Source organism: Schistocerca piceifrons, chromosome 3, assembly GCF_021461385.2.
Source record: "Schistocerca piceifrons isolate TAMUIC-IGC-003096 chromosome 3, iqSchPice1.1, whole genome shotgun sequence".
Taxonomy (NCBI): Eukaryota; Metazoa; Arthropoda; class Insecta; order Orthoptera; family Acrididae; genus Schistocerca; species Schistocerca piceifrons.
In genome coordinates, this window is record NC_060140.1 from 194,162,905 (window position 1) to 194,181,285 (window position 18,381).

General features: G+C 44.5%; 1 non-coding gene across 1 annotated transcript; it reads left to right on the forward strand.

Annotated features, from left to right (window-relative positions):
- The first annotated feature begins 8,811 nt into the window (after positions 1–8,811).
- On the forward strand, positions 8,812–8,885 carry Trnat-ugu. The gene has a single exon. It is a non-coding gene; the product is annotated as a tRNA-Thr (tRNA).
- The last annotated feature ends 9,496 nt before the right edge of the window (positions 8,886–18,381 follow it).

Consider the following 18,381-nt stretch of genomic DNA (forward strand, 5'->3'; position numbering starts at 1 on the left):
ACGTGATTCGTCTGAAAGTCCATTTGTTCAGTGGACGTCGAGTTGCGATACTGTCATCCAGATTCCAACCTTCGTCTCCAATGAACGGCAGTGAACAAGAGTTCATAAAACAGGCGCCTTCGGTGGAGACCCATATCCAGCAACGGTCACTGAGGGGACACTTTCGGTAGTCCCTTGGTTCATCTGGCCAGTTGCACGTCTATTCGCCCCTACACATCTTTGCAGCTGTCGTTCGCTCCTGTCATCCTTGTCCCATGGTGCACAACAGTGGCCTTGTCCCATGGTGCACAACAGTGGCCTTGTCCCATGGTGCACAACAGTGGCCTTGTCCCATGGTGCACAACAGTGGCCTTGTCCCATGGTGCACAACAGTGGCCTTGTCCCATGGTGCACAACAGTGGCCTTGTCCCATGGTGCACAACAGTGGCCTTGTCCCATGGTGCACAACAGTGGCCTTGTCCCATGGTGCACAACAGTGGCCTTGTCCCATGGTGCACAACAGTGGCCTTGTCCCATGGTGCACAACAGTGGCCTTGTCCCATGGTGCACAACAGTGGCCTTGTCCCAGATTTTGGATAGTACCATTTTGCCATGCAGAGTATACTTCAACCACGGCGGCAAGCGAACAGTTTAAAAACTTAGCCGTTTCGGAAATGCTTCCATCGTTCGCTTGGAAGCCAATGATCGCACCCTACTGGACGTCAGATAAATCGCTCCGTTTCCTTATTTCAACGGTTGCAGTGTTTACTGCATCCCCCCCGACACGCTTTACAGACCTTCCACTGCTAGTGCCGCCAGCTGCAGCGTGAGAGTGGTTATTGTACGTTGATGTCGAACATGGGCGGTGGTCACAATGTAACTGGACTGTGTAAAATAAGTTTGGAGATCCGATCGCTTATAAAACATTATTGAACTGAAACAGCGGGTTGGAAATTCCAGCAAGATCGCACGCCACCACATTATCATTGTGAAGTTCTCACATACCTCCCTAGGAATGTGGCGACTTTAATGTGGTGGAACAATATCCAGGCCACCACGACCATCTGACTTAACTCCAATGGACTTCTGTGTCTGGGGTTATGTTAAAGACAGTGTCTGCTCCTCCACGTCAGGAGAACATCGATGCGACAGCAGTAACACAAGCAGTTGCCACCATATACCCAGACTTGCTTCATAGGATTTGGCGGGGAAACTGATTACAGATGGGACATTTGTCCTGTTACAAAGGGTATCGACATTGAACATTTGTAAATAAAACTTGAAAATATACTGCGTTCAGAGGTGTACGAAACGTTTCTGTAAGATATTTACCTTTTCACAGTAAATGTCACTTTTGTACAACTAGTTTATAATCACTCTGTATTTTAGGAATTTGATTTAAAGTTTTATTTCGAAATTTTTTTTTTCATAAAATCTTCCAACACTATCCCAGGATTGGTTCAGTGTGGGGCAGACCTCACGAAGCCATGGATCTAAGTTGTCAACAAGGCACTGTCATGTTAAAGACAGAGTGTTTACTCCCCCACTTCAGGGAAACATTGATGAGCTGCGACAACATATATAACAAGCAGTTGCCACCATATACCCAGACTTTCTTCGTAGGATTTGGCGGGAAATTTATTATAGCTGGGACGTTTGTCCTGTTACAAAGGGTAGCGACATTGAACGTTTGTAAATAAAACTCGAAAATATACTGCGTTCAGTGGTGTACGAAACGTTTCTGTAACGTAATGGTGGTTCAATTGCGCTGATCATTGACGAAATGGTTATGTTCTGCTACTTGCAGGTTAGTTGCAGCCGTTCATGTACTTCGCGTTCCCAAACAACGATCGAATTTGTATGGGTGACAATGTGCCATGTCACCGGGACACTACTGTTTACGATTGATTTGAAGAACACACTGAACAACTCAATCGAATGGTTTGGATACACAGATTGGCCGACGTGAATTCCATCCAACATGTATGGGACATAATCGAGAGGTTAGTTCCTGCCAATGCTTTGTTTCTAAAAAAAAAAGTTTGAGGGTACTCGACATTGGATATACCGCAGCGAAAATTATAACTGATGCATGGGATACCACCCGTCTGCTTTTAGCCATGACTGCATCAACAGGTAGAACTAAAAAAAAAAAAAAAAGTGGTGAAGTGGTATCGGACTCTTCAGTTGACTTTACAGCTCAAATGAGGCAGGCAATACCGAGAAACACACAAACATACAAGAGAATATGGTATCGAGCACTTCAGTTTACATAACCTGAAATGAAGCATGCGATTCCCATCAACCTCTGAACAATAAAAGAAAATGGTATCGTACACTTCCATTGACCTATAATACACCTCAAATGAATCAGGTAAGTCCAATCAACCCTCCGACATACAAAAAATACAAGGAAATATTACCGAACACATATTTTAACCTGTAAAACACCACTAAAAGACACAATACAACAAAACCATCCACACCTATCATGAACAACAATAGAAACTACACTACAAAAATCTTTTGTAACCTTGTTTGGCTCCCGAAATGACAGATGATGGGTGGTATCCCGTGCTTCAACTGACCCAATTTTTAATACAGCTGAAAATTTATTTCTATAAAACTACAGTGTAACTTACACAAATAGCATTACAACAGTATCCAAACTGACTTTAGTTCATGGCTGCTGTAGTCTTCACGCCTTCTTACTTACCTCTTGCTATCAGTAGCAAGATGTCTGCCTTTCATGAACCATGGGCTGGAACAACATCAGTGGAGGACCAACCAACATAGTAAAAAATTACTTTGTCGACGAAAAAGTTTAGGCGTACGCATCCCCCAGCGTTCCCCCAGAAAAACAGCACTTGTTCCTGCACAAAATACTGCACCGGGAACACTTTCACAATTATGGACGGCTATAGAGGCGGTTTGACTCAATATTTCTGCAGGAGACTTCCAACAATTCGTTGAGTCTATGCTACTTCGCGCTGCTGCACTACGCTGGGCAAAAGGAAGTCCGACACGATATTAGGAGGTATTCCATGAGTTTTGTTACCTCAGTGTATATATTCGTTGCGGCCCACCATCGATCAGAGGCGCTGTCACATTAGCTGTCTGCTGCCCACTGACGTCGCCCAATCTATCGCTAGGTGGTTCGGCCTATCGATCACACTTCCTGCCTGCACATCCACCGGCTGAGCCGTCTCCACCACGGGCCAAGCTCATTTTCTGCTGATTATCAGCGCAGCTCAGACACTGCCAATTCCTTGGTGCAGCCTGCCCTTGGCTGCCCAGTTTCTGAGTTGAACACTAGGGCTTCTCTTCCTTGCTGCCGCCGAGTCCACACTGCAACCGCGTGGGCTCCATGTGCCAGTGGCTCGAACTGCTGTGTGTCGCGTCGTGTCGTGCTGCATCTCGATAACCACTCTACAATCAAACTTTCTGACTGCTTTGAGTACACAAGATGGCCTCCACGCGCTTCCACGTAGATAGCACTGTAGGAGGTCAGGCTGAGAATCTCGTTAACACTTCATAAGTGTAATCAGCAACTCTCAAATACTCTGAACAGTCCACGGGAGTACTGCCGGCACACAGTGTCCAACGGGCACAATATTTCGGCGATCAGACATGTCGCCATCGTCAGGTGCGCTGACGAACTGAGCTGCTGAGGGTTTTTTTTGTTTTGTTTTTTTTTTTTTTTTTTTTTGCACTTTTCATTCTCTGACCTGAGGGGACAGAGCGGGCTGTTTTAGGGCTTGCTATTTGCCCTTTTCAGCCATGGGCTTATACATTTTATTTTTAAACAATTTTAATATTTCTCTTGCTACATAGTGCAAGTTTTCTTTTGGTCATTAACAATTACAAAGATCTTTAGATATTTTAACATTTAAAATGATATTTTAACAATTACAATCATATTTTAACAATTTCAGTGATATTTTAACAATTTCAGTGATATTTTAACAATTTTTTGTTAATATTACATTAACGTTTCGGTTTCCTTCAATTAATTTTACAATGCAATTTGTCCTTTGCCGTTAATAGTTTATAATTACAGATATCTTATAAAACAGGTAACTACTTATGCTACTATACATATGCATTTGTTGTAACTACTTATGCTACTATACATATGCATTTGTTTTACATTTATTATTTAGTGTACAGAGCGAGGGAGGGGGAGTAGAGCGAGTTGGGTTAGATATATTTTGGTGGTTCCTTTGGGGGGCATGGTCTTGTGTGCTTGGTGGTGTTTGTGTTTCATTCTTGAGTCTTTTCGTCTAGGTGTGGGAGGATGGTGGTGTTTGTTGTTAGTGGTGATAGGATTGGGGCGGGATCGGGGTACGTCTTCACTGTGTTGTGGGCGATTGTGTGGGAGGGTGTTGTGTATTTGAATTTAGGTTTCCTTTTTGTTCTGTGGTTGACTGTGATGATGTCCTCCATGTCCGGTCTTTTGTTTAAGATGTGATTTCCGTATCTGGCTCTCATTTTGGCTAACCTGGTTTGTAGTGGCTCCATTCTGGTTGCCTCATATACTTCATTGCTTGGTGTTATATACGGTAGCCTTGCGATACTTCGTATTAGTCTGCGTTCTGTGCTGAACAGTCTTTTTGCGATCGGTGCATGTATGCCTCCCAGAGGGGCTGCTGCATACTCTAGAACTGGACGAATGAAGGTTTTGTACGTATGTATTGCTGTTTGAGTGTTGCAGCCATGGAAGCGTTCTTGCACTTGTATTAGGTTTTGTCTGAGTCGGGTTTTGTTAAGGAGGTACGTCAGGTGGGTTTTCCAGTTGCGATGTTTGTCTAGGTTGGTTGGTTGGTTGGTTGGTTTGGGGAAGGAGACCAGACAGCGCGGTCATCGGTCTCATCGGAATAGGGAAGGATGGGGAAGGAAGTCGGCCGTGCCCTTTCAGAGGAACCATCCCGGCATTTGCCTGGAGTGATTTAGGGAAATCACGGAAAACCTAAATCAGGATGGCCGGACGCGGGATTGAACCGTCGTCCTTCCGAATGCGAGTCCAGTGTCTAACCACTGCGGTTTGTCTAGGTATACTCCGAGGTATCTAGCTGTGTCGTTTAGTTGTAGGGGGCTATTCCACAGGGTTAGTCGGATGTCATGATCGTTCTGTTGTTTCTTTCTTGTTAAGTGTCTGTGTCTGAAGAGGACTGTGTGTCTTGGTTGGGTTAGTTCGTATCCTCCATTTTGCCATCCAGGTTCCTAGACGGTGGAGGTATGTGGACGTTTTTCGTTGCAGTGGCGTTGTGCGTAGTTCCGTACACCAGTAAGCCGTGTCGTCTGCATATAGTCCGATTTCTTCGTGGGGAGTCGTTACGGTAGGTATGTCACCAGTGTAAAGTGTGTACAGTAGTGGGGACAAGGTGCCACCTTGTGGGGTAAAGGCTTCTGACACCTGATTGGCAACATGCACCCTGCAGGTCCGGTTGGTGACATGTTTGGATTAGCCTGACTACTTTGCATGGGATGCCAAAGCTGATTAGTTTGAACAGCAGGCCCTGGTGCCATAGTTTGTCGAAGGCCCGTTCTATGTCCAGGAACACTGCGAGTGTGCAGTGTCCCTGGTTGAACCCTTTGGTGATGCTGTCAGTCAGTTTAAGGAGGGGGTCATTAGTCGAGTGGTTGGGTCTGAATCCTGCTTGTGTAAGGGAAATTGGTTTTTCGTCTGTGGGTGGCCGTCTTAAATCCCCTCCCCTCGAGAGGCGTTCTCTCCGCGGTCCGCGCCCGCGCGTCAGCGGTCGGTGAGACGCTGGCGTCGGCGTCTGTGGTGGCTTCGGTGTAATCGCCTCGTCCGCCATGGTCGCCCGTTCGTTTCCTTTGCTGAGCGTCTTTTTAATTAGATTAAATGCTGGTTCCTATGCCCTGCTGAGGTTGTAGCCGCAATCTCGGTTGATGAGTCCGCACCTTGTACGAATTTCGATAGCCCCTCAAACGACGCTGTCTCAATATTTAGATGTCTGTGCCAAGACCCTGGTATGTTGGTAGTCCATTTCGTGATTTTCGGACAGACAGTCCTCTGCGACCGCCGACTTGTTGGGGTACCCAAGTCGAGTGTGCCTCTGATGTTCTCCGCAACGATCTTCGATGGTGCGCACTGTCTGTCCAGTATAAGTCTTCCCACGTTGACCTGGAATCTGGTGTATGCCGGCCTTCCGCAAACCGAGATCGTCTTTGACACTTCCTAATAATGCTCGCGTTTTATTTGGTGGGCAAGACACTTCCTACTCCTATTTGTCCAGATAGTGCACCAGTATACGATATATAGGCAGTGGCTCTCTCTTTCTCCGTGACTTCTTCCGTCTCTACACGCTGTACTGTAGAGGTGGGGTGGAGAGCGCGTCTGATCTGCCATTCTGAGGACCCATTTTACCGGAATAAAGTTTGAGGTGTTCCACCTCTTGGGGCAGACACTCTGCGTCAGAAATGGTGCGCGCCCCGTGCACCAGCGTTTTAGCACCCCATTCGTCTGCACAGGGTGGTGGCAGCTATCCGCTTGCAAATACAGGTAGGTGTGCGTTTTCTTCCTGTATACCCGTGGCCCAAGGTGTCATCTGCTCTTCTTTTGACCATGACGTCCAGGAATGGTAATCTCCCTTCTATATGTATACAAAGCAGCTCGTTAGAATGAAAATACAATGAAATGACAACCCTTAGCTGCTTACAGGCGTTGACATACGTCAACGGGGACAGATTAAAACGTGTGCCCCGACCGGGACTCGAACCCGGGATCTCCTGCTTATATGGCAGACGTTCTATCCATCTGAGCCACCGAGGACACACAGGATAGTGCGACTGCAGGGACTTATCTCGGAAATGGCTCCCGCGACACCCACATTCTCAACGTATTGTCCAGCACTACATTCGTAGTGCCCCCGCCCATTATACTCATTACTCGCGACGCGTTGCCGATTCCCGTAAGAGTTCGGGCACTTTTTGTGCATCCGCACAGAAGAAGATGGTCAAGTGGCCAGTGAGCCTGTCCGAAAGAACAGATGCCATCTTTGTATATGCAGGGTGTTACAAAAAGATACGGCCAAACTTTCAGGAAACATTCCTCACACACAAAGAAAGAAAATATGTTATGTGGACATGTGTCCGGAAACGCTTACTTTCCATGTTAGAGCTCATTTTATTACTTCTCTTCAAATCACATTAATCATGGAATGGAAACACACAGCAACAGAACGTACCAGCGTGACTTCAAACACTTTGTTACAGGAAATGTTCAAAATGTCTTCCGTTAGCGAGGATACATGCATCCACACTCCGTCGCATGGAATCCCTGATGCACTGATGCAGCCCTGGAGAATGGCGTATTGTATCACAGCCGTCCACAATACGAGCATCAAGAGTATCTACTTTTGGTACCGGGGTTGCGTAGACAAGAGCTTTCAAATGCCCCCATAAATGAAAGTCAAGAGGGTTGAGGTCAGGAGAGCGTGGAGGCCATGGAATTGGTCCGCCTCTACCAATCCATCGGTCACCGAATCTGTTGCTGAGAAGCGTACGATCACTTCGACTGAAATGTGCAGGAGCTCCATCGTGCATGAACCACATGTGTCGTACTTGTAAAGGCACATGTTCTAGTAGCAGCAGAGGTAGAGTATCCCGTATGAAATCATGATAACGTGCTCCATTGAGCGTAGGTGGAAGAACATGGGGCCCAATCAAGACCACCAACAATGCCTGCCCAAACGTTCACAGAAAATCTGTTGATGACGTGATTGCACAGTTGCGTGCGGATTCTTGTCAGCCCACACATGTTGATTGTGAAAATTTACAATTTGTTCACGTTGGAATGAAGCCTCATCCTTAAAGAGAACATTTGCACTGAAATTAGGATTGGATGAACCATTCGCAGAAGTGTACCCGTGGAGGCCAATCAGCTGCTGATAGTGCCTGCACACGCTGTACATGGTACGGAAACAACTGGTTCTCCCGTAGCACTCTCCATACAGTGACGTGGTCAACGTTACCTTGTACAGCAGCAACTTCTCTGACGCTGACATTAGGGTTATCGTCAACTGCACGAAGAATTGCCTCGTCCATTGCAGGTGTCGTCGTTCTACGTCTTCCTCAGTCGCGAGTCATAGGCTGGAATGTTCCGTGCTCCCTAAGACGCCATTCAATTGCTTCGAACTTCCTGTCGGGACACCTTCGTTCTGGAATTCTGTCTCGATACAAACGTACCGCGCCACGGCTATTGCCCCATGCTAATCCATACATCAAATGGGCATCTGCCAACTCCGCATTTGTAAATATTGCACTGACTGCAAAACCACGTTCGTGATGAACACTAACCTGTTGATGCTACGTACTGATGTGCTTGATGCTAGTACTGTACAGCAATGAGCCGCATGTCAACACAAGCACCGAAGACAACATTACCTTTCTTCAATTGGGCCAACTGGCGATGAATCGAGGAAGTACAGTACGTACCGACGAAACTAAAATGAGCTCTAACATGGAAATTCAGCGTTTCCGGACACATGTCCACATAACATCTTTTCTTTATTTGTGTGTGAGGAATGTTTCCTGGAAGTTTGGGCGTACCTTTTTGTAACACACACACATTATATATATATATATATATATATATGGCTCACCGGTCACTTGACCGTCTTCTTCTTCTTCTTCTTCTGTGCGGATGCACGAAAAGTGCCCGAACTCTTACGGGAATCGGCAACGCGCCGCGAGTAATGAGTATAATGGGCGGGGACACTACGAATGTAGTGCGGGACAATACGTTGAGAACGTGGGTGTCGCGGGAGTCGTGCCAGAGAGGTCCCTGCAGTCCCACTATCCTCTGTGTCCTCGGTGGCTCAGATGGATAGAGTGTCTGCCATGTAAGCAGGAGATCCCGGGTTCGAGTCCCGGTCGGGGCACACATTTTCATCTGTTCCCCGTTGACGTATGTCAACGCCTGTAAGCAGCTAAGGGTTGTCATTTCATTGTAATTTCAATCTCCCTTCTGATTCGGTCTCTATAGTGAATTTGATGCTCGGATGTATGGAGTTCAGGTGTGTAAGGAAGTCTAGGAGCTTGTCCCTTCCATGGGGCTAAATCACGAGCGTGTCGTCCACATAACGGAGAAAACAAGTAGGTTTCCATTTGGATGACGCCAAAGGTTCCTCCTCGAAGTACTTCATATAGAAATTCGCGACCACAGACGAGAGTGGACTCCCCATTGCGACTCCTCCTGTTTGTTCATAGTATTCTCCATTAAAGAGAAAATACGTGGAGGTCAGAACGTGCTTGAAAAAGTCGGGCGTCTTCTCGTCAAATCTCTGTGCAATAAGCTCAACTGACTCTCGAAGAGGCACCCTGGTGAATAATGAAACAACGTCAGAACTCACCAGGATATCTGAGTCTTTCAACTTGAAGCTGTCGAGACGTTTTACGGAATCCACAAAATTAGGAACTTGGTGAGGGCATTTACCCACATAAGAGCTTAGTAATTCTGCTAGGTATTTGGCCAGCAAATATGTAAGTGCCCTAATGTTGGTGACAATTGGGCGTAACGGCACCCCTTCTTTGTGGACTTTAGGGAGTCCATAAAGTCTTGGCGGTACAGGTCCTTGAGGTGTCAATATCTTGGCGAGACACTCTGCTAAATCTATGTCCTTGAGAAGAGCTCTAGTCTTGTTCTCCACCTTCTTTGTTGGGTCAGCGTTGATCTAGTAAGATTCGTCATTTAGCAAGCTCTGCATCTTCTTAATGTAGCCCTGCGGGGAAAGGACAAACCGTAGCATTGACTTTGTCAGCCGGTAAGACAATCTCAGGGCTCTGTTCAGGTCTCGAATGGCTGCCCTCTCCCTGCTGGTAATATTTGACTTGACCGGTTTAGTTCTCGTCAGAGCACGGCAAGTTTCCCAGCGTACTTCTTCAGCTGCTTCAGAGGTAAGACGGCCACCCACCCTCAGGAGCTCAGTTCGTCAGGGCACCTGACGATGGCGACATGTCTGATCGCCGAAATATTGTGCCCGTTGGATACTATAGACCGGCAGTACACCCGTGGACTGCTCGAGCAAGAAATAACGTGGGGAGAAACTGAAGAATCACAACTCTCAAATAGATGAACGATTTCAAGCAAGGCATCTGTTTACAAAAATGATTTACGTATGCAAACCACCTCTGATGGGGCTGTTATTAATACTCAACCCACCCTATTTCACTGTGTCACGCTCTTATTTTGTGAGCAGTTTCCTTTCAGTAAAATTTATTCCGTCTTTATTGAGGAATGCCGCTGAAAATGTGTTCACTTTCCTACAAAACATCAGCAATGTTGGTCATATTTGCTTGTGACCAGAGGGTTTTTTGCTGAAAATTGCACGCCTAAAGTTATCGAGTGATGAACGCACCTCTGAAAGGTAGTAAGCACTTTAAGAAATACAGAAAGTTAGAGATATTCGCCGAGGAGTTATCGGAAAGGTATTCCGACAAAAGAAGCATGAGCTATTATCAGTATAAATTATCCACCCTTAGGCAAAGGCAAGGAGAAGATTTTGGGCATTTGAGGATAGAATTCATAAGATCTCGTATCGTACCTGTGTCTTGGGGAAAGTTGGGAGACAGAATGCTGTCCTCTCAGAAGGGGCTGAGGCGCGAGCCGTTGGTGTGTTTATCCACTGCATAAATCCGCAAATCAGAGATGAGGTTAAAATGTCTCACCATCTTTGCATATTGCAGTCTGTCTCACGCTATTGCATGAGGAAGCTGGGCAATATGGATCCTCACTATGTTTTCACAGACGGGACACATTACAGGAGATGTAAGTGGCTGGGTCACACTTCTGGCATGTGCCATGTCCCCTGCTACATCGTTTATAAAGAAATTGGTTACTGGGGAATTCTTTGTCGCTAAGGAAGATCAAGTCGAGACAGGAAAGGGTTTCAAAACTGATAGAGTAATGCACACGTGGTCTAGGAGCAGTGTCTTTGAAAAGGAATAAAAACGTTTTCGGTCCCGACTCGAACTCCGTATCGCACAAAATTTGGATGGAAATAATCGCAATGGCGGCCGAAAACTTCCGACATAAGAAGTCACTATTATTCTGCCAACGGCCTTAAAGAGGGCGGAGGAACGGACAAAGGTTCGGGTCACTCTCTTACCCTTCAGGTGGGAAACAGCCCATAAAAGGCCGAAGAATCAGAAATGATCAACGGTGTGAGGATGCAGAAGGCAATTGAAACCATTAGATTAAAGACACATAATGGGTACACACAAGACACGTGGCCTCTAACTGAAAATGTGTCATAATGATCTCTTCATTGGCAAGAGATTCCGGAATAGTCCCCTCTTCGGATTTCCAGGAGGGCACTATCAAGGGGAGATGACAGAAAAAGATCGAGTAACCAGCGAAAGGATAACGCTCTACGAGTCGGGGAGCGGAATGTCAGAAATTTGAACGTAGTAGGGTAGCTAGAAAATATGAAAAGGGAAATGCTAAGAATACATCTAGATATAGTGGCCGTCAGTGAAGTGAAATAAAAAGAAGACAAAGATTTCTGGTCAGGCGGGTATAGGATAAAATCAATAGCAGCAGGAAACGATGTAACAGGAGTAGGATTCGTCATGAATAGGAAGGTAGGACTGAAAGTGAGTTAGTGTGAACAGTTCAGTGTTTGGTTGTTCTCATCAGAATCGTCAGTAACCCAACATCGAGAATAGTTCAGGTACACATGTCGACGTCGTAAGCAGAAAAGAGAGAGAGAGAGAGAGAGAGAGAGAGAGAGAGAGAGAGAGAGAGAGAGAGAGAGAGAGAGAGAGAGAAAGTATATGAGGATACTGAAAGTGTAAATCAGTACGTAAAGGAAGACGAAAATCTAGTATTCATGGGGAACTGGAATGCTGTTATAGCGGAAGGAATAGAAGAAAGGGTTACGGGAGAATATGGGCTTGGTAGCTGGAGAAAGATAATTGAATTCTGCAATAAATTTCAGATGGTAATAGCGGACACTGTTCAGGAATCGCAAGGGGAGATGGTATACTTGGAAAGGGCCGGGAGATACAGGAAGATTTCAGTTTGATTACATCACGGTCAAGCAGAGATTTCAAAATCAGATATTGGGCTGTAAGGCATAACAGTGAGAGATATACACTCAGATCACAATTTGGTAATGATGAAGAGTAGACTGAAGTTTGAGAGATTATGCAGCAAGAATCAATGAGCAACGAGGTGGGATATGGAAGTGATATGGAATGATGAGATGAGCTTAAAGTTTTCTGAGGCTATAGATGCTGCGATAATAAATAGCTCAGATGCAGCTCAGTTGAAGAAGAGTGGGCATATCTAAAAAGCACAATCACAGGAACCGGAGACAAAAACGTAGGTATAAGGAAGGTAAATGCGAAGAAACCATGGGTAACAGAAGAAATACTTCAGCTGATGAACGAAAGAAGTACAAAAAATGTTCAGGGAAATTCAGGAATACAGAAATACAAGTCACTTAGGAATGAAGAACAGGAATTGCAGGCAAGCTAAGGTCAAGAATGTGAGGAAACAAAGAAAAATTACTGTCGGAAGGACTGGCCCAGCATATAAAAAAGTCATAACCTTCGGTGACATTAAGGGGGCAACGGGAATTCTGCTGTGAAATGCAAAGGAGAGAGCGTATAGGTGGAAAGAGTATATTGAAGGCCTCTAAGAGTGTGAGGATTTACCTGAGGATGTGATAGAAGAAGAAACAGGAGTCGATAGGGAAGAAATGGGGGATCTAGTATTAGGATCAGAATTTGCAAGAGTTTTGGAAGACTTAAAATCAAATAAAGCAGGAGTGGTAGATAACATTCCATCGGAATTTCTAAAATCATTGGGGGAAGTGGCAACAAAACGATGTTATTGGAATGTATGAGACTGGCGATACACCCTCAGACTTTCGAAAAGAACATCATCCACACAATTCCCAAGATTTCAAGAGCCGACAAGAGCGACACTTACCTCACAATCGGTTTAACAGCTCATGCATTCAAGTTGCTGACAAGAATAATACAAAGAAGAAACGAAACAAAACTGAGGATCTGTTAGATGGCGATTTGTTTAGTTACATGAAAGGTAAAGACAACAAGAGAGGCAGTTCTGACGTTGCGGTTGATAATGGAAGCAAGACTGAAGAGAAAATCAGTACTTGTTCATAGGATCTATCAACCTGGAAAAAGCGTGCGACAGTGTAAAATGGTGCAAGATGTTCGAAATCCTGGTAAAAATAGTGGTAGGATATGGGGAAAGACGGGTAACATACAATATGTACAAGAACCAAGAATGAACAATAAGAGTGGAAGACAGAGGACTAAGTGCATGGATTAGAAAGAATATCAGGCAGGGATGTAGTCTTTCGTCTTGCTGTTCAGTTTATACATGAAGAAGCAATGACAGAAATAAAAGGAACGTTCAAGAGTGGGATTAATATTTGAAGTGAAAGGATACCGTTGTTAAAATTCGCTTATGACAGTGCTGTCCTCAGTGTGAGGGAAGAAAAATTACAGAATCTGTTGAATCAATGAACAGTCTAGTGAGAACAGAATACGGACTGAGAGCCATGAAAAAAAAAAAAGTAATGAAAAGTAGCAGAAAAGACAACAGCGAGAAACTTAACATCAGGATTGGTGATCACGAAGATAAGGAATTCTGCTACCTGGGCAGCAAAGTAGCCCATAGCCAACAGACCAAGGTCAACATAAAAAGCAGACTAGCACTGGCAAAAAGGGCATTCTTGGCAAAGAAAAGTCTACTAGTATCAAACATTGGTCTTAATTTGAAGATGAAACTTGTGAGAATGTATGTTTGGAGTGCAGCATTTTATGGTAGTGAGAAATGTAGAGGAATACAGAGATTGGGATACAGCCAGAAAATAATTGAGGACGTAGTTGCAAATGGCTGCTGCATCAAATCAGTCAGAAGCAACCTGTCATTGTGGAGTAGCACTCAAAGGGAGTCCTAGTCAGTCATGTCACTTTTTCAGTTTCGCTTTCGTGCCATGATCCATCACATTTTCTTTCATCTTTCCCATCGACACGACTGCTGTGGGCCACCAATGGGAGTAAGTTTCCTCTCTAAAAGCATCTTGCTTGAACTGACGTAAGCGCTTTAAGGTCTGTTTAAACCCTTTCTGATTGGAAACCACATCTAGCAAGAAACCAAAACCATCAATGTGACAAGGAATGAGCCAAATAGAGAACAATCACGTGAGCGAGTTGTTTCAAGGACAGACGCATCCGCCACACCATTATTTAAGTTCTTTTGGTCATCAGTCTTTTGACTGGTTTAATGCGGCCCGCCACGAATTCCTCTCCTGTGCTAGCCTCTTCTTATTTAGGTACTGAAAGAAAAGATTCTGACAATTGTGGTAGGGTTTATCAGTTTACTAGAGGGAACAGGAGACTATAGGGTTGCAGAGTGGTCATACAGTCGATCAGCACCTGTTATCACCGAAACTATCAGGATGCTGTATGACACAGCACTTTCCAGAACGAAAAGATTCACTTTCCCCAGTTCCTTCATCTTCTTTGTAGCTATCTTTTCTTATATCAGCTATAGTGGGTACGACTCAAGGACATGTGTTCATATTTTATATACCAAAGTAAACCTGTTTTTACAAAAATGACGTGCTTCCACTACTATTTACTCATCTTTTTACATGATGGTGATTTTACATCTGGCATATTGTGGGAAGCCAATTTTTTCTTAACTAATAGCCAATTTTGAGCTTCGTGTTCTGCAATGGATGTTCATGACAAACTCAATCACGCAAAAATGGCAAAAAGGCGGAAACTTGGGTCGTAATTAAATAAACAGTATAGCCAAATGGCAGTATGCTCATTTAAAAATTATTGTATGTTTGTTGCTCAGCAGCATCAAAAACTGTTTTCTTATATGGTTGGGGAGTGAGGAATATTGTTATTGGAATTGCAACTCTGTGCAAACAATTATGGGTTTCATGAAAGGTTGCTAATATGATGATATATACAGGGTGTTTCAAAAATGACCGGTATATTTGAAACGGCAATAAAAACTAAACGAGCAGCGATAGAAATACACCGTTTGTTGCAATATGCTTGGGACAACAGTACATTTTCAGGCAGACAAACTTTCGAAATTACAGTAGTTACAATTGTCAACAACAGATGGCGCTGCGGTCTGGGAAACTCTATAGTACGATATTTTCCACATATCCACCATGCGTAGCAATAATATGGCGTAGTCTCTGAATGAAATTACCCGAAACCTTTCACAACGTGTCTGGCGGAATGGCTTCACATGCAGATGAGATGTACTGCTTCAGCTGTTCAATTGTTTCTGGATTCTGGTGGTACACCTGGTCTTTCAAGTGTCCCCACAGAAAGAAGTCACAGGGGTTCATGTCTGGCGAATAGGGAGGCCAAACCACGCCGCCTCCTGTATGTTTCGGATAGCCCAAAGCAATCACACGTTCATCGAAATATTCATTCAGAAAATTAAAGACGTCGGCCGTGCGATGTGGCCGGGCACCATCTTGCATAAACCACGAGGTATTCGCAGTGTCGTCTAAGGCAGTATGTACCGCCACAAATTCACGAAGAATGTCCAGATAGCGTGATGCAGTAATCGTTTCGGATCTGAAAAATGGGCCAATGATTCCTTTGGAAGAATTGGCGGCCCAGACCAGTACTTTTTGAGGATGCAGGGACGATGGTACTGCAACATGGGGCTTTTCGGTTCCCCATATGCGCCAGTTCTGTTTATTGATGAAGCCGTCCACGTAAAAATAAGCTTCATCAGTAAACCAAATGCTGCCCACATGCATATCGCCGTCATCAATCCTGTGCACTATATCGTTAGCGAATGTCTCTCGTGCAGCAATGGTAGCGGCGCTGAGGAGTTGCCGCGTTTGAATTTTGTATGGTTAGAGGTGTAAACTCTTGCGCATGAGACGATACGTGGACGTTGGCGTCATTTGGACCGCAGCTGCAACACGGCGAACGGAAACCCGAGGCCGCTGTTGGATCACCTGCTGCACTAGCTGCGCGTTGCTCTCTGTGGTTGCCGTACACGGTCGCCCTACCTTTCCAGCACGTTCATCCGTCACGTTCCCAGTCCGTTGAAATTTTTCAAACAGATCCTTTATTGTATCGCTTTTCGGTCCTTTGGTTACATCAAACCTCCGTTGAAAACTTCGTCTTGTTGCAACAACACTGTGTTCTAGGCGGTGGAATTCCAACACCAGAAAAATCCTCTGTTCTAAGGAATAAACCATGTTGTCTACAGCACACTTGCACATTGTGAACAGCACACGCTTACAGCAGAAAGACGACGTACAGAATGGTGCACCCACAGACTGCGTTGTCTTCTATATCTTTCACATCACTTGCAGCGCCATCTGTTGTTGAAAATTGTAACTACTGTAATTTCGAAAGTTTGTCCGCCTGAAAATGTACTGTTGTCCCAAGCATATTGCAACAAACGGTGTATTTCTATCGCTGCTCGTTTAGTTTTTATTGCCGTTTCAAATATACCGGTCATTTTTGAAACACCCTGTATGAAGTATACAGAGAAATAATGTGAAGATGATTAATTTTGAAGACGAATTAATACGAAAAAATAGGGCCACATCACTCCTGAGGAAAAAATGTGGAAGTGATGTGCACAAGTTAAAAGTTGCTTTTTTGTAATGGTAAATTTCTGTTTTACTTTCAATAGCATCAGCAAGGTAATGGGAATGGCTACATAGCAAGTTACGAGTATGAAACACAGGTTACTTCTGGAGCTGTATTATTTTGCAGCCTTTGTCACCTCTGAACATTTGCTAGCAGCAGACATCACCGTGAAAAGTAAGGCCTCACACACAGATGTTGCATATGCTAGAACTTTCTTTCATCTTTCCTATCAACACTACTGCTGTGGGCCACCAATGGGAGTAAGTTTCCTCTCTAAAAGCATCTTGCTTGAACTGACGTAAGCGCTTTAAGGTCTGTTTAAACCCTTTCTGATTGGAAACCACATCTAGCAAGAAACCAAAACCATCAATGTGACAAGGAATGAGCCAAATAGAGAACAATCACGTGAGTGAGTTGTAGTTTCAAGGACAGACGCATCCGCCACACCATTATTTAAGTTCTTTTGGTCATCAGTCTTTTGACTGGTTTGATGCGGCCCGCCACGAATTCCTCTCCTGTGCTAACCCCCTCTTATTTAGGTACTGAAAGAAAAGATTCTGACAATTGTGGTAGGGTTTATCAGTTTACTAGAGGGAACAGGAGACTATAGGGTTGCAGAGTGGTCATACAGTCGATCAGCACCTGTTATCACCGAAACTATCAGGATGCTGTATGACACAGCACTTTCCAGAACGAAAAGATTCACTTTCCCCAGTTCCTTCACCTTCTTTGTAGCTATCTTTTCTTATATGAGCTATAGTGGGTACGACTCACGGACATGTGTTCATATTTTATATACCAAAGTAAACCTGTTTTTACAAAAATGACGTGCTCCCACTATTATTTACTCATCTTTTCACATGACGGTGATTTTACATCTGGCATTTTGTGGGAAGCCAATTTTTTCTTAACTTATAGCCAATTTTGAGCTTCGTGTTCTGCAATGGATGTTCATGACAAACTCAATCACGCAAAAATGGCTAAAAGGCCGAAACTTGGGTCGTAATTAAATAAACAGTATAGTCAAATGGCAGTATGCTCATTTAAAAATTATTGTATGTTTGTTGCTCAGCAACATCAAAATCCGTGTTCCCAGAGCGCACTTGCGCTCCTAGAGTGCAGACGGGTCTGCTCACTGCTCCGGCTTCCCCCACCACTACACTATTCCAAGAAGGCGTGAGATGGCTATGTACCAAAGGGTGCACACACAGGAAGACTTTTTGCAAGACAGTGCGAATCTACATCTACATCCATACTCCGCAAGCCACCTGACGGTGTGTGGCGGAGGGTACTTTGAGTACCTCTATCGGTTCTCCCTTCTATTCCGGTCTTGTACCTCTATGTGAAGGCAATCACACCCAGCAAACTTGTCAAATGGTTCAAATGGCTCTGAGCACTATGGGACTCAACTGCCGGGGTCATTAGTCTCCTAGAACTTAGAACTAGTTAAACCTAACTAACCTAACGACATCACACACATCCATGCCCGAGGCAGGATTCGAACCTGCGATCGTAGCGGTCTCGCGGTTCCAGACTGCAGTGCGAGAACCGCGTGGCCACTTCGGCTGGCGCAAATTTGTCTTGAGATTACGGTCGCAGGTTCGAATCCTGCCTCGGGCATGGATGTGTGTGATGTCCTTAGGTTAGTTAGGTTTAACTAGTTTATATATATATATATATATATATATATATATATATATATATATATATATATATATATATATATATATATATGCGCATAATTCCTTG